This window comes from Symphalangus syndactylus, chromosome 24 (assembly GCF_028878055.3).
Source record: "Symphalangus syndactylus isolate Jambi chromosome 24, NHGRI_mSymSyn1-v2.1_pri, whole genome shotgun sequence".
Classification (NCBI taxonomy): domain Eukaryota; kingdom Metazoa; phylum Chordata; class Mammalia; order Primates; family Hylobatidae; genus Symphalangus; species Symphalangus syndactylus.
In genome coordinates, this window is record NC_072446.2 from 8166250 (window position 1) to 8181004 (window position 14755).

General features: G+C 37.5%; 1 long non-coding RNA gene across 1 annotated transcript in view; it reads right to left on the reverse strand.

Moving 5' to 3' along the window:
* Positions 1-14755, reverse strand: part of LOC134735910 (uncharacterized) — a 447277-nt gene that overhangs the window by 353618 nt on the left and 78904 nt on the right. The window lies entirely within an intron of this gene.

Here is a 14755-nt window from a genome sequence, read left to right on the forward strand (position 1 = left end):
TTCCAAGCTTGCCTCTGAAAACTCAAACAAAGAATAAATATCACTCTGTGTTTTTTACAGTTAAAAAACAAGGGAAATAAACTACCATCATGGGCATTTTACTCTAACCATACTGGTTATTTCAAAAACCTAAAGTGAAAGGCAAATCCACTTAGTGATCAGTCTAGTAACTCCTTTAAAGCAGTGATTTTTTAATTAATACAAATGTGGCTGCTCAACAATGTACTCTATTATTCTTCTAACTGTACATCTCTGAATAACACATTGACCTGTTCAGTGATATTAAGGTTTGACAGTGGCCTTTATGGAAACGTGGGCGTGTTCCAGCTTCCACTTGCAGTGGTGTGTTGTAACGATGTTTCAGCCACTTCCAGATGGGAATATTTAGGTATCCCCCTACTGGAAAGGTTTGAAGATTGCTATTATTTCTCAAGGAGCACATAGATAAACCGAATTAGTGAGCAAAGGATCAGGCACAGGGATTGTGTCCAACCAGCTTGGCCATGCCAAAAATAAGACAAACGAAACTAATTATAAATAAGTAATTAAATATCTGTGATTTCCAGACTTTTGACAAGTGAGTTTTAATAGTTTTCAGATAACTTCATGCCAACTCTATGAATGTTCATAAAGGAATGAAATAAGCTGTTTAAATGCAGACTTCAAAATGTCTACCCTGTGATGACTGCAGTTGACATCAGAAACTTAGTTAGGAAAACCAGGATGTGGGTTAGTGAGACTGGCCAGGATCTCAGTGGAACAAGGAAACAGTCAATATTCAATTATTATACACAGTTTATTATTTATCCTGAAGCTGGCAATGTAAGGGGCACAATTCAGCTTTTTAGAACATAATGTCAAATGTTAAATACCCTCAAATCAATTCTAATTTCAACAGGACTTCTGACTGTACAGTTAGTCTGTTACTATCTTTACCTTAAAGAGAAACATATACCACACAAGTTTATCATAACTTTACTTTAAAACTAAAGAATATTTTAAATCTATTTTGGGAGTGGTTTTACACATTTCATTGTGCCAGTCTATAATGTATACTTCCCTTTCAGAAAATGTGCTTTCAGTACACTGCCAACTAGTAAAAATTACCATCTGGTTATGTTAAAAGCAGTTCTTCCTTCTTTTTCATTTCAGCTTACCCTCAATCCACTCAGAATCAGATTCCTCACATACTTCTAAAGCTTTTGACTCAAGGTCAGAATGAAGTAAAATATTGCACTTTTTTTCTAAGGAAAAAGAGCTGAGTCAAATATACTCTATCCTAATGTACACTTAAGCTTTCTTGTTAAATTACAATTGGGATGTAAAACGTCTAGGGCAACCTTTTCCTGATTACTGATGACAAATGATTTTGTTGGACTCAACTGCATTTCTACTGCATTAGAAACGCACAGCATAGAACCTTCCTCACATCGTGGTAGCTGGTAGAGTGTCCAATTTAAAATTGGAAACATTTCCCTCAAATTGCAGCTGAAATTCAGCTAATTTTATCATTTCCAGAGGAACCATTCAATACCACCTATGAAGGTCACAAGACCTGCTTTCTTTCCTAATCTGAAATGCTGAGGACTTGCATAGGTACATTAAAACGCTCTTAAGCTGATTGGATTTGCTGGCAAGGTTGAAGGGTGACTAGCAGACAACTGCCACAGTCAAGGGTCAAAAGTGTTAGCAAACTTTTGCATTCATCCTAGGAAGAAGACAACAGCAGTGATTTATTAGGTAAAACAAAGATGTGATTGAAATCACAAATGGAAGACAGAATCCTGGGACTTATTTTCTTCTACTGAAAAATCGGGGCTTTAAAAATTTAAATATATTATTAAAAGAACACATTAAGACTAGCAAACAAGCCTATGAAAAGATGTTCAACATCACTGATCACCAGAGAAATGCAAACCAAAGCTACAATAGATATTATCTTACCCCAGTTAAAATGGCTTTTATCCAAAAGACAGGCAGTAACATGCTGAGAAGGGTGTGGAAAAAAGGAAACATTTGTACACTGTTGGCGGGAATGTAAATTTGTACAACCACCCACGACGGAGAACAGTTTGGCAGTTCCTCAAAAAACTAAAAATTGAGCTACCACATGATCCAGCAATCCCACTGGTGAGTATATACCAAAGAGAAAAAAATGAGTAAATCAAAGAGATATCTGCACTCCTTTGTTTATTGCAGCACTGTTTACAATAGCTAAGATTTTGAAGAAAGCTAAGTGTCCATCAACAGAAAAATGGATGAAGAAAATGTGGTTCAAATACACAATGGAGTACTATGCAGCCATAAAAAAGAATGAGAGTCAGTTATTTGCAACAATATGGATGGAAATGGAGATCATTAGGTTACTGGAAACAAGCCAGGCACAGAAGGACAAACATCACATGTTCTCAATTATTTGTGGGATCTAAAAATCAAAACAGTTGAATTCATGGACATAGAAAGTAGAAGGGTGGTTAACAGAGGCTGGGAAGGGTAGTGGGTTTTTGGGAGGGGGCGGAGGGTGGAGATTGTTAATAGGCACAAAAAATAGAATGAATGAGACCTACTACTTGATAGCACAATAGGGTGACTATAGTCAATAATAACTTAATTGTATATTTCAAATTCACCTAAAGAGTGTAACTGGATTGTTTGTAACTCAAAGGATAAATGCTTAGGGAATGGATACCCCATTCTCCATGATGTACTTATTTCTCGTTGCATGCTTGTATCAAAATATCTCATGTACCCCATAAATATACACACCTACTATGGACCCACAAAAAATTTAAAAATAATTAAAAAACAATTTAAATATATATTACAGTTTACAGTACTTGTGTAATATCAATACAAATATTAATATTTAATAATTAATTAAAATATTTATATAAACTGCAACCCACATCTCTCACACATAGTAGGCATTCAACATAGAGTCACATCAGTTATTTTTTGTGAATAATAATAATCAAAACCTAACATTTAATACATACTATATAATTAACACTGTCTTTCAAGATATACGAACATCCTACTTTATTCCTCACAACAAGCCTATGATGTAGATATAGAATATAGGACATAGATAATTCCTTTGTACCAATGGAAAACTTGGGAAACTGAATAGTTAAATAATTAGTTCCAGCAATTAAATGGCAGAACAAGGAATAAAATATAAGGTTGTGTAATTATTTTGCCCAATTTCTTCACCACTGTGAATGCTAATGCTCTAAAATATTGCTGAAAAAACACAAGGGCCCTTGTCTTCATTGATCTTGCATAATACAGAAAATGATGTTACATTATGGCAAATATAATCTGTTTATTCATTTCTGATATTAAAATAGAAATGCTTGGCTAATATTTGAGCTAGTTGTAATGTTATCATATAAAAAGTATTAACCATCTTGTTTCTGTTGCACAAAATAATACTTTATTTGAATACTTCACATGGTAAAAATAGTTGCAAAAATATTTTCTACATAGAAGTGTAAATATTAATTTATTTTAACATCAATGTGTATCTTATAATACATGTTTATTATTCCCTATCTTATTAATAATGTTTGTTCCTGCACTTAGTGTATTCTTCAGAAAATAGTTAGAGAAGTGGTGGGGAGAAGTTACTGGCCGAGAATCAAGGAACGCCAACATAAACATCTACATGGCACTCGGACTTTTTGTCAGAGATACATGTGTCCAGTCAGATCCTCTTCGGATTTAAGTGAATAGCAATGCTTTGAGTCTTCTAAATTATCACTGTTTAGATGCCTTATGTAATTTATACCAATAATTAGGTGCAGCCCAGCTTTGTATAGTTTGACTACAGAAACTTGACATATTTCATGCGAAAATAAACTGCTGCCTCTTCCACAGTCATGGATGCTGACGCATGAAAAGATTTGAGGTAACTTACTCACTTCTGTTTGCTTCACAACAGTTTTTTATAATTTCAAGAGTAAGTGTGACAATGAATACTAAGCAGAAAAAAAAGCCATATACATTTGGCTCAGACTGAAAGTCAAATTCAAACATCATCAGAAATGCTTCTATAGAAGATGAATGGAATAAGTAATTGTTGGATCAGGAACCCCTAAAGACACTGAACTCTTTTCCGTTTTCAAGCACTGACATCATTCTGAAAGCAGAAGGCAGAGAGGGAGGCTCATGTTCCACATACTCATAAAGTTTATACATTTTAGGAGTTCAGAGAATTCATTTAATAAGAGAAATGGAAGCACTTTCTTTATGAAATCTGAAGTCCATGATGGCAAAATACTTTGCCCTGTATCACTTGGAAATGTGGAACGTGAGGACTTAGCTGGTATTACTACTCATCCAGCTAATAGTAACACGAAACACCTACTACAAATGTAAGACAAGTTTATGTAACTTGAAAAACGTCACTGATTTTTAATTTTGTATTTTATGCATATAATTTAGCATTTTCATCCTTATCCAAGGATCCCATGGGTATTTTTTAGGAAATGGAATTTCTTGAAAAAACAGTCTGAAAAAATAAACTAAGCAACTTACATAAAATTAAATGGCATACTTCCTAAATACTGGATTAAAGGATATCAACATCTCTACAAAATTTATACTTTGGAAGAAATTAAGAATTAACTAAAACAATGTGTAGCTTTCAGGCTTAGAAGAAATAAAGGTTGTGTTTTACTGGTCATTATCTGAATTTCAGAATGCTGAGGCTCTTAAGAAGTTTATATAGACATTGAAGGGACACAAGAAACACACAAAGCACCCAACTTATTTTGGACACCAGTAGACAAGGCATTTTAATGCATGTTATGTCCTAAATCTCCATTAACAACTCTAAAAATTATGTGCCAGAAGAGAATTTCCATGTGCTCCCGATAGGTTAGAGTATGAAAAAAACCTGTCCTCGGAACCATTTTTCCAATGTAATCACTTACTAGATAAACTTACAACCATTCTTGTGGGTTTCAACACTATCCACTGGGGCTGATCCTCTTCTCTCCTGCCTATTCAAGACATTGTACAGCACTTCCCCTGCCTGTCTTGGATAAGATAATTAGTATACAATTAAATAAGCAAGTCTATTATTATCTCTCTCTGTATATGTGTGTATATTCCCTTCCTTTAAAAATATAAGGTTCACTCATCCCTTTATCCCTCGCCAGTTACTGTCCCATATATCTTTATCATGACATCCTAGTATGATAGAGCATCTGTTAGTTATCACTGCCATAACTTTTTATAACATACCACCTCCAAATTTAATAGCTTAAAACAATCAGTTATTATTTTTCAAATGTCTATAGATTAGTTAACTGGTTCTGCCTATCTGAGCTGGGAGCAGTGGATCTTACACATGCATCGGTTTTCAGCTGGTGGGTCAGGCAGACATTGGTTGACATAGTTTGCCCTCAGCTGAAAGTATTCACCTGTGTTCTAATCTCTCATTCTTTAGCACACTAACCCAGGTATGATCTCACGGTGGAGGGAGAGGAGCCAGTGAGGAAGCAAAAATGCACAAGCACTTACTCCCGCTCCATCCCACATGTGCTCTGCCCCATTCCAGTGATACTCAATAACAAGACGTGAGCTTGCCAAGAAAATGGCATAGTTTAATAGCAAAACCTCACTTTAAAGAGATTACTGGTATAAATCACTGTGTCTATGTATTCTGTAAAGTTATTCACTTGGTTGGTAAAATTTTCATGGAACTTGCATGTGGCTTTACCACAACAGTTCAGTTTTACTACTGTTGAGAGTTCAGATCAACTATTAACTCTTAAGGACGGATATCAGTTAATAAGCTGAATACTAAATACTTCATATTAAATATATATAACTACAGTAATTTTAAAATTTTCAGACAGCTTTTTACTTTTTTGTCTCACTTCAGTTAATCAATTTTTTAAATATTTTGCTTTATTTTAAAATTGTGAAGCATTTAGAAAAAATTTTGTTTTTGGGGGGTGGAGCCAAGATGGCCGAATAAGAACAGCTCTGGTCTCCAGCTCCCAGCCCCAGCGACACAGAAGACGGGTGATTTCTGCATTTCTGCTTGAGGTACCGGTTTCATCTCACTAGGGAGTGCCAAACAGTGGGTGCAGGACAGTCGGTGAAGCGCACTGTGCGCGAGCCGAAGCAGGGCGAGGCATTGCCTCACTGGGGAAGCACAAGGGGTCAAGGAGTTCCCTTTCCTAGTCAAAGAAAGGGGTAACAGATGGCACCTGGAATATCGGGTCAGTCCCATCCTAATACTGCGCTTTTCCAACGGGCCTGGAAAATGGCACACTAGGAGATTGTGTCCCGCACCTGGCTCGGAGGGTCCTATGCCCAAGGAGTCTCTCTGATTGCTAGCACAGCAGTCTGAGATCAAGCTGCAAGGCGGCAGCGACGCTGGGGGAGGGCCGCCCGCCATTGCCCAGGCTTGCTTAGGTAAACAAAGCAGCCAGGAAGCTCGAACTGGGTGGAGCCCATCACAGCTCAAGGAGGCCAGCCTGCCTCTGTAGGCTCCACCTCTGGGGGCAGGGCACAGACAAACAAAAAGTCAGCAGGAACCTCCTCACACTTAAATGTTCCTGTCTGACTGACAGCTTTGAAGTGAGTAGTGGTTCTCCCAGCACACAGCTGGAGATCTGAGAACGGACAGACTGCCTTCTAAAGTGGGTCCCTCACCCCTGAGCAGCCTAACTGGGAGGCACCCCCCCAGTAGGGACAGAATGACACCTCACTCGGCCAGGTAATCCTCTGAGACAAAACTTCCAGAGGAACTATCAGACAGCTGAATTTGTGGTCTCACGAAAATCCACTGTTCTGCAGCCACCACTGCTGACACCCAGCCAAACAGGGTCTGGAGTGGACCTCTAGCAAACTCCAACAGACCTGCAGCTGAGGGTCCCGTCTGGTAGAAGGAAAACTAACAAACAGAAAGGACATCCACACCAAAAACCCATCTGTACATCACCATCATCAAGACAAAAAGTAGATAAAACCACAAAGATGGGGAAAAAACAGAGCAGAAAAACTGGAAACTCTAAAAAACAGAGCACCTCTCCTCCTCCAAAGGAACACAGTTCCTCACCAGCAACAGAACAAAGCTGGATGGAGGATGACTTTGATGAGTTGAGAGAAGAAGGCTTCAGACGATCAAACTACTCTGAGCTACGAGAGGAAATTCAAAACAATAGCAAAGAAGTTAAAAACTTTGAAAAAAAATTAGAAGACTGGATAACTAGAATAACCAATGGAGAGAAGGGCTTAAAGGAGCTAATGGAGTTGAAAGCCAAGTATCGGGAACTACGCGAAGATTGCAGAAGTCTCAGTAGCAGATGCGATCAACTGGAAGAAAGGGTATCCCTGATGGAAGATGAAATGAATGAAATGAAGAGAGAAGGGAAGTTTAGAGGAAAAAGAATAAAAAGAAATGAACAAAGCCTCCAAGAAATTTGGGACTATGTGAAAAGACCAAACCTACGTCTGATTGGTGTACCTGAAAATGATGGGGAGAATGGAACCAAGTTGGAAAACACTCTGCAAGATATTATCCAGGAGAACTTCCCCAATCTAGCAAGGCAGGCCAGCATTCAGATTCAGGAAATATAGAGAACGCCACAAAGATACTCCTCGAGAAGAGCAACTCCAAGACACATAATTGTCAGATTCACCAAAGTTGAAATGAAGGAAAAAATGTTAAGGGCAGCCAGTGAGAAAGGTCGGGTTACCCACAAAGGGAAGCCCATCAGACTAACAGCTGATCTCTCAGCAGAAACTCTACAAGCCAGAACAGACTGGGGGCCAATATTCAACGTTCTTAAAGAAAAGAATTTTCAGCCCAGAATTTCCTATCCAGCCAAACTAAGCTTCATAAGTGAAGGAGAAATAAAATACTTTTACAGACAAGCAAACGCTGAGTGATTTTGTCACCACCAGGCCTGCCCTAAAAGAGCTACTGAAGGAAGTACTAAATATGGAAAGGAACAACCGGTACCAGCCCCTGCAAAAACACGCCAAATTGTAAAGACCATCAAGGCTAGGAAGAAACTGCAGCAACTAACAAGCAAAGTAACCAACTAACATCATAATGACAGGATCAGATTCACACATAACAATATTAACGTTAAATGTAAATGGGCTAAACGCTCCAGTTAAAAGACATAGACCAGCAAACTGGATAAGGAGTCAGGACCCATCAGTGTGCTGTATTCAGGAAACCCATCTCACGTGCAGAGACACAAATAGACTCAAAATAAAGGGATGGAGGAAGATCTATCAAGTAAATGGAAAACAAAAAAAGGCAGGGGTTGCAATCCTAGTCTCTGATAAAATAGACTTTAAACCAACAAAGATCAAAAGAGACAAAGAAGGCCATTACATAATGGTAAAGGGATCAATTCAAAAAGAAGAGCTAACTATCCTAAATATATATGCAGCCAACACAGGAGCACCCAGATTCATAAAGCAAGTCCTGAGTGACCTATAAAGGGACTTAAACTCCCACACAATAATAATGGGAGATTTTAACACCCCACTGTCAACATTAGACAGATCAATGAGACAGAAAGTTAAAAAGGATATCCAGGAATTGAACTCAGCTCTACATAAAGTGGACCTAATAGACATCTACAGAATTCTCCACCCCAAATCAACAGAATATACATTTTTTTCAGCACCACACCACACCTATTCCAAAATTGACCACATCGTTGGAAGTAAAGCTCTCCTCAGCAAATGTAAAAGAACAGTATTTATAACAAACTCTCTCGCAGACCACAGTGCAATCAAACTAGAACTCAGGATTAAGAAACTCACTCAAGACCACTCAAGTACATGGAAACTGAACAATCTGCTCCTGAATGAGTACTGGGTACATAATGAAATGAAGGCAGAAATAAAGATGTTCTTTGAAACCAACGAGAACAAAGACACAACATACCAGAATCTCTGGGACATGTTCAAAGCAGTGTGTAGAGGGAAATTTATAGCACTAAATGCCCTCAAGAGAAAGCAGGAAAGATCCAAAACTGACACCCTAACATCACAATTAAAAGAACTAGAAAAGCAAGAGCAAACACATTCAAAAGCTAGCAGAAGGCTAGAAATAACTAAAATCAGAGCAGAACTGAAGGAAATAGAGACACAAAAAACCCTTCAAAAAATTAATGAATCCAGGAGCTGGTTATTTGAAAAGATCAACAAAATTGATAGACCGCTAGCAAGTCTAATAAAGAAGAAAAGAGAGAAGAATCAAATAGATGCAATAAAAAATTAAAAAGGGGATATCACCACTGATCCCACAGAAATACAATCTACCATCAGAGAATACTACAAACACCTCTATGCAAATAAACTAGAAAATCTAGAAGAAATGGATAAATTCCTCGACAAATACACCCTCCCAAGACTAAATCAGGAAGAAGTTGAATCTCTGAATAGACCAATAACAGGTTCTGAAATTGTGGCAATAATCAACAGCTTACCAACCAAAAAGAGTCCAGGTCCTGATGGATTCACAGCTGAATTCTTTTTTTTTTTTTTTTTTTTTTTTTTTTTTTTTTTTTTTTTTTTGAGACGGAGTCTTTGCTCTTTCACCCACGCTGGAGTGCAGTGGCGCAATCTCGGCTCACTGCAAGCTCCGCCTCCCGGGTTCACGCCATTCTCCTGCCTCAGCCTCTCCGAGTAGCTGGGACTACAGGCGCCCGCCACCACGCCCGGCTAATTTTTTGTATTTTTTAGTAGAGACGGGGTTTCACCATGGTCTCGATCTCCTGACCTTGTGATCCGCCCGCCTCGGCCTCCCAAAGTGCTGGGATTACAAGCGTGAGCCACCGCGCCCGGCCGATTCACAGCTGAATTCTACCAGAGGTACAAGGAGGAACTGGTACCATTCCTTCTGAAACTATTCCAATCGATAGAAAAGGAGGGAATCCTCCCTAACACATTTTATGAAGCGAGCATTGTCCTGATACCAAAGCCTGGCAGAGACATAACCAAAAAAGAGAATTTCAGACCAATATCCTTGATGAACATTGATGCAAAAATCCTCAATAAAATACTGGCAAACCGAATCCAGCAGCACATCAAAAAGCTTATCCACCATAATCAAGTGGGCTTCATCCCTGGGATGCAAGGCTGGTTCAACATACGCAAATCAATAAATGTAATCCAGCATATAAACAGAACCAAAGACAAAAAGCACATGTTTATCTCAATTGATGCAGAAAAGGCCTTTGACAAAATTCAACAACCCTTCATGCTAAAAACTCTCAATAAATTAGGTATTGATGGGACGTATCTCAAAATAATAAGAGCTATCTATGACAAACCCACAGCCAATATCATACTGAATGGGCAAAAACTGGAAGCATTCCCTCTGAAAACTGGCACAAGACAGGGATGCCCTCTCTCACCGCTCCTATTCAACATAGTGTTGGAAGTTCTGGCCAGGGCAATCAGGCAGGAGAAGGAAATAAAAGGTATTCAGTTAGGAAAAGAGGAAGTCAAATTGTCCCTGTTTGCAGATGACATGATTGTATATCTAGAAAACCCCATTGTCTCAGCCCAAAATCTCCTTAAGCTGATTAGCAACTTCAGCAAAGTCTCAGGATACAAAATCAATGTACAAATTAACAAGCATTCTTGTACACCAATCACAGACAGACAGAGAGCCAAATCATGAGTGAACTCACATTCACAATTGCTTCAAAGAGAATAAAATACCTAGGAATCCAACTTACAAGGGACGTGAAGGACCTCTTCAAGAACTACAAACCACTGCTCAATGAAATAAGAGGATAAAAACAAATGGAAGAACATTCCATGCTCATGGATTGGAAGAATCAATATCGTGAAAATGGCCATACTGAATTTATAGATTCAATGCCATCCCCAGCAAGCTACCAATGACTTTCTTCACAGAATTGGAAAAAACTACTTTAAAGTTCATATGGAACCAAAAAAGAGCCTGCATCGCCAAGTCAATCCTAAGCCAAAAGAACAAAGCTGGAGGCATCACACTACCTGACTTCAAACTATACTACAAGGCTACAGTAACCAAAACAGCATGGTACTGGTACCACAACAGAGACATAGATCAATGGAACAGAACAGAGCCCTCAGAAATGATGCCGCATATCTACAACTATCTGATCTTTGACAAAACTGACAAAAACAAGAAATGGGGAAAGGATTCCCTATTTAATAAATGGTGCTGGGAAAACTGGCTAGCCATATGTAGAAAGCTGAAACTGGATCCCTTCCTTACACCTTATACAAAAATTAATTCAAGATGGATTAAAGACTTAAATGGTAGACCTAAAACCATTAAAATCCTACAAGAAAACCTAGGCAATACCATTCAGGACATAGGCGTGGGCAAAGACTTCGTGTCTAAAACTCCAAAAGCAATGGCAACAAAAGCCAAAATTGACAAATGGGATCCAATTAAAGAGCTTCTGCACAGCAAAAGAAACTACCATCAGTGTGAACAGGCAACCTACAGAATGGGAGAAAATTTTTGCAACCTACTCATCTGACAAAGGGCTAATATCCAGAATCTACAATGAACTCAAACAAATTTACAAGAAAAAAACAAACAACCCCATCAAAAAGTGGGCAAAGGACATGAACAGACACTTCTCAAAAGAAGACATTCATGCAGCCAGAAAACACATGAAGAAATGCTCATCATCACTGGCCATCAGAGAAATGCAAATCCAAACCACAGTGAGATACCATCTCACACCAGTTAGAATGGCCATCATTAAAAAATCAGGAAAAACAGGTGCTGGAGAGGATGTGGAGAAATAGGAACACTTTTACACTGTTGGTGGGACTGTAAACTAGTTCAACCATTGTGGAAGTCAGTGTGGCGATTCCTCAGGGATCTACAACTAGAAATACCATTTGACCCAGCCATCCCATTACTGGGTATATACCCAAAGGACTATAAATCATTCTGCTATAAAGACACATGCACACGCATGTTTATTGCGGCACTATTCACAATAGCAAAGAGTTGGAACCAACCCAAATGTCCAACAACAATAGACTGGATTAAGAAAATGTGGCACATATACACCGTGGAATACTATGCAACCATAAAAAAGGATGAGTTCGTGTCCTTTGTAGGGACATGGATGAAATTGGAAAACATCATTCTCAGTAAACTATCACAAGGACAAAAAACCAAACACCGCATGTTCTCACTCATAGGTGGGAATTGAACAATGAGAACTCATGGACACAGGAAGGGGAACATCACACTCCGGGGACTGTTGTCGGGTGGGGGGAGCGGGGAGGGACAGCATTAAGAGATATACCTAATGCTAAATGACGAGTTAATTGGTGCAGGAAATCAACATGGCACATGGATACATATGTAACAAATCTGCACATTGTGCACATGTACCCTAAAACATAAAGTATAATAAAAAAAATATATTTTGTTTTTGTAAAACATAGGTAAAATTTTGTTGAACACCATCAATTGCATATTAAATTAAAAATGAAAGATCTCGAAGTTTGAAATACTAGCTAACATAAAATATTATTAAAATAATAACTAAACCTTATTGAATAATTTTGGCATTGTAAGTACTTTTTTAAAATTATTGACTACTCTACAAAACCCTGCAAAAAGAGAGCCCATTATTATATCCACTAGACTTATGAAAAAACAGAAAAACAAAGAAGTGAAATGTTTAACAAAAGCCAACCAGTTTTTAAGTGGAAGCACCATGATTCCAATTCAAGTTACTCTGAACTATAATTCTCTACACCATATTTACGATGGTAAAGTTTAATATCTACAGAAAACTACTATTGCTGATTTTTTCAGATATAGCTTTACAAACTGTTTTGATGTGTAATATATCACTATTTTGAAAAATTGGGACATATTTTAACTAACGTTGTATTACTTCTTGCTCATTTAACTTCCTTTACATTATAACATCTTTCCATAGAGCTGGTTTCAGGATAGTGTCTCTAAATTGACAAGTTCAATGAGAAAATGTTAAAGCTATAATAATTTACTCATTGTTTTCAAAATTGTTCATGTGGTATACAAGAATGTCTCATTGTTACCCAAAATACCACAAGTTGTAAATAGTGAAAATAATCAATAGCAGAAAGTAATGTATAGTGCAATTTATCTTTGTCACTCTACCTTTTCTGGATCTTTGAATACAAAGTATATGCTGATGTGTATGTATCAATATGGCAGTTCACGCTTTTCAAATTTCCTTATCATGAACATTGATCCATCCTAGTTAACTTGCAACTAGCATACCCCTACTCATTTATTTAGCTGAATTCATATCCTTATATTTTAAGTAAACTCAAATAATGGCTCTAACTAGTATAAAATATGGCATGTAGAAAGAGTTGCTTGTGGCAGAAAAGCCTTTTTAAGCATTTTCAAAAAGGAAGAGTTTTCAACTTTATGGATTCAAAACTAAAATTGTTCTCCATTGAATCAACTGAAAACCAAATATGGAGACGCAACTTTTTTATGTCTACAATTAGCTATTTGACTTTAAGTTAGATATTTCCGACAAGTAGTAGTAGGTTGAGATAATCCATTCTACCAAGCACAGACCATGAATTTTTTTTCAACTTTACTTTTCAGCTATGTGTTTGGTGTATGTTTGGACCTTTCTTCTGATCTGTGCTCTAGTCGTATCAGAACCTATCAAGTGTCTATTACGTTGCCAGGCACATTTGTGAGACAGAGTTAGGCCAGGCGAGAATTCCTTTCGTTAAGTGTTTGATCTGTTAATTAGCATGTTTTCCTGAAATGGTTGCTTTTAATCATATTGTAGAACTCTATGCACAAAAGTATTATTTTGCAATTCTTTGATACTATATGAAAGAGTGATCCACACAACACATTATAAAGAACAGAGGGATAATTGAGAATACCTAAGCTACATAATGGGAAGCAAACACTAAGCCATTTCCTTGATAGGTAACGTAACTTTAGAGGCAACCAGCTAAAAATAAAACACACCATATAGATAATGAGTCTTTAATTATTCCATTCTATGGTATGGAGTAACCCTTTCCACAGACGTGTGGCAAAGAAACATGGTTTCTGCCATTCATAAGTGGATTTCCCTCCCTTTTATTTCCTCCGAGTCTTCTTTTTGTTTCTAATTCCTCTTCCGTATATTACATACTCCTTGTCTTACAATGCTCTGTGTCACAATGGAACTTCCTTAGATTTTGTTTTTAATATGAATTATTGAAAATAACCATTCTTTCTTTGTGACAATGAAAAATTGATTTTTAAACTTTTATTAACACGTAATACATTTGGAGAATGTATCATACGTCAATACCCATGTAGCCAATAGTCAAATCAGATAAGAAATATTGCTAATGTCTTTGAAATTCGTCTCTTCCACTCCAAGAGTCACAAAAAATTTCCTTCCTTTCTACTTTGTATAAGTGGAATTAAACAGTATGTATCTTCTGTGTCTAGATTTCTTCACTCAACACTGTATTTTGGAGAGTCATTTAACTACAGCCCACGGTTGTAGTTCAATCTTATTGCTTAATAGTATTACACTGCATGAATGTGTAATAATTAATTTATCTCTTCTACATTTTCTGGGCATTTGAGTGATCTCCAGTGTGTGGCTATTTTGAATACTGCTAACACAAACATTTCAGTACGGTTTTTTAAACACATGTACACACTTTTATTGAGTTTCTGGGTCATGGTATATGCATAGTCAGATGTAAATTTTTGGCAGAG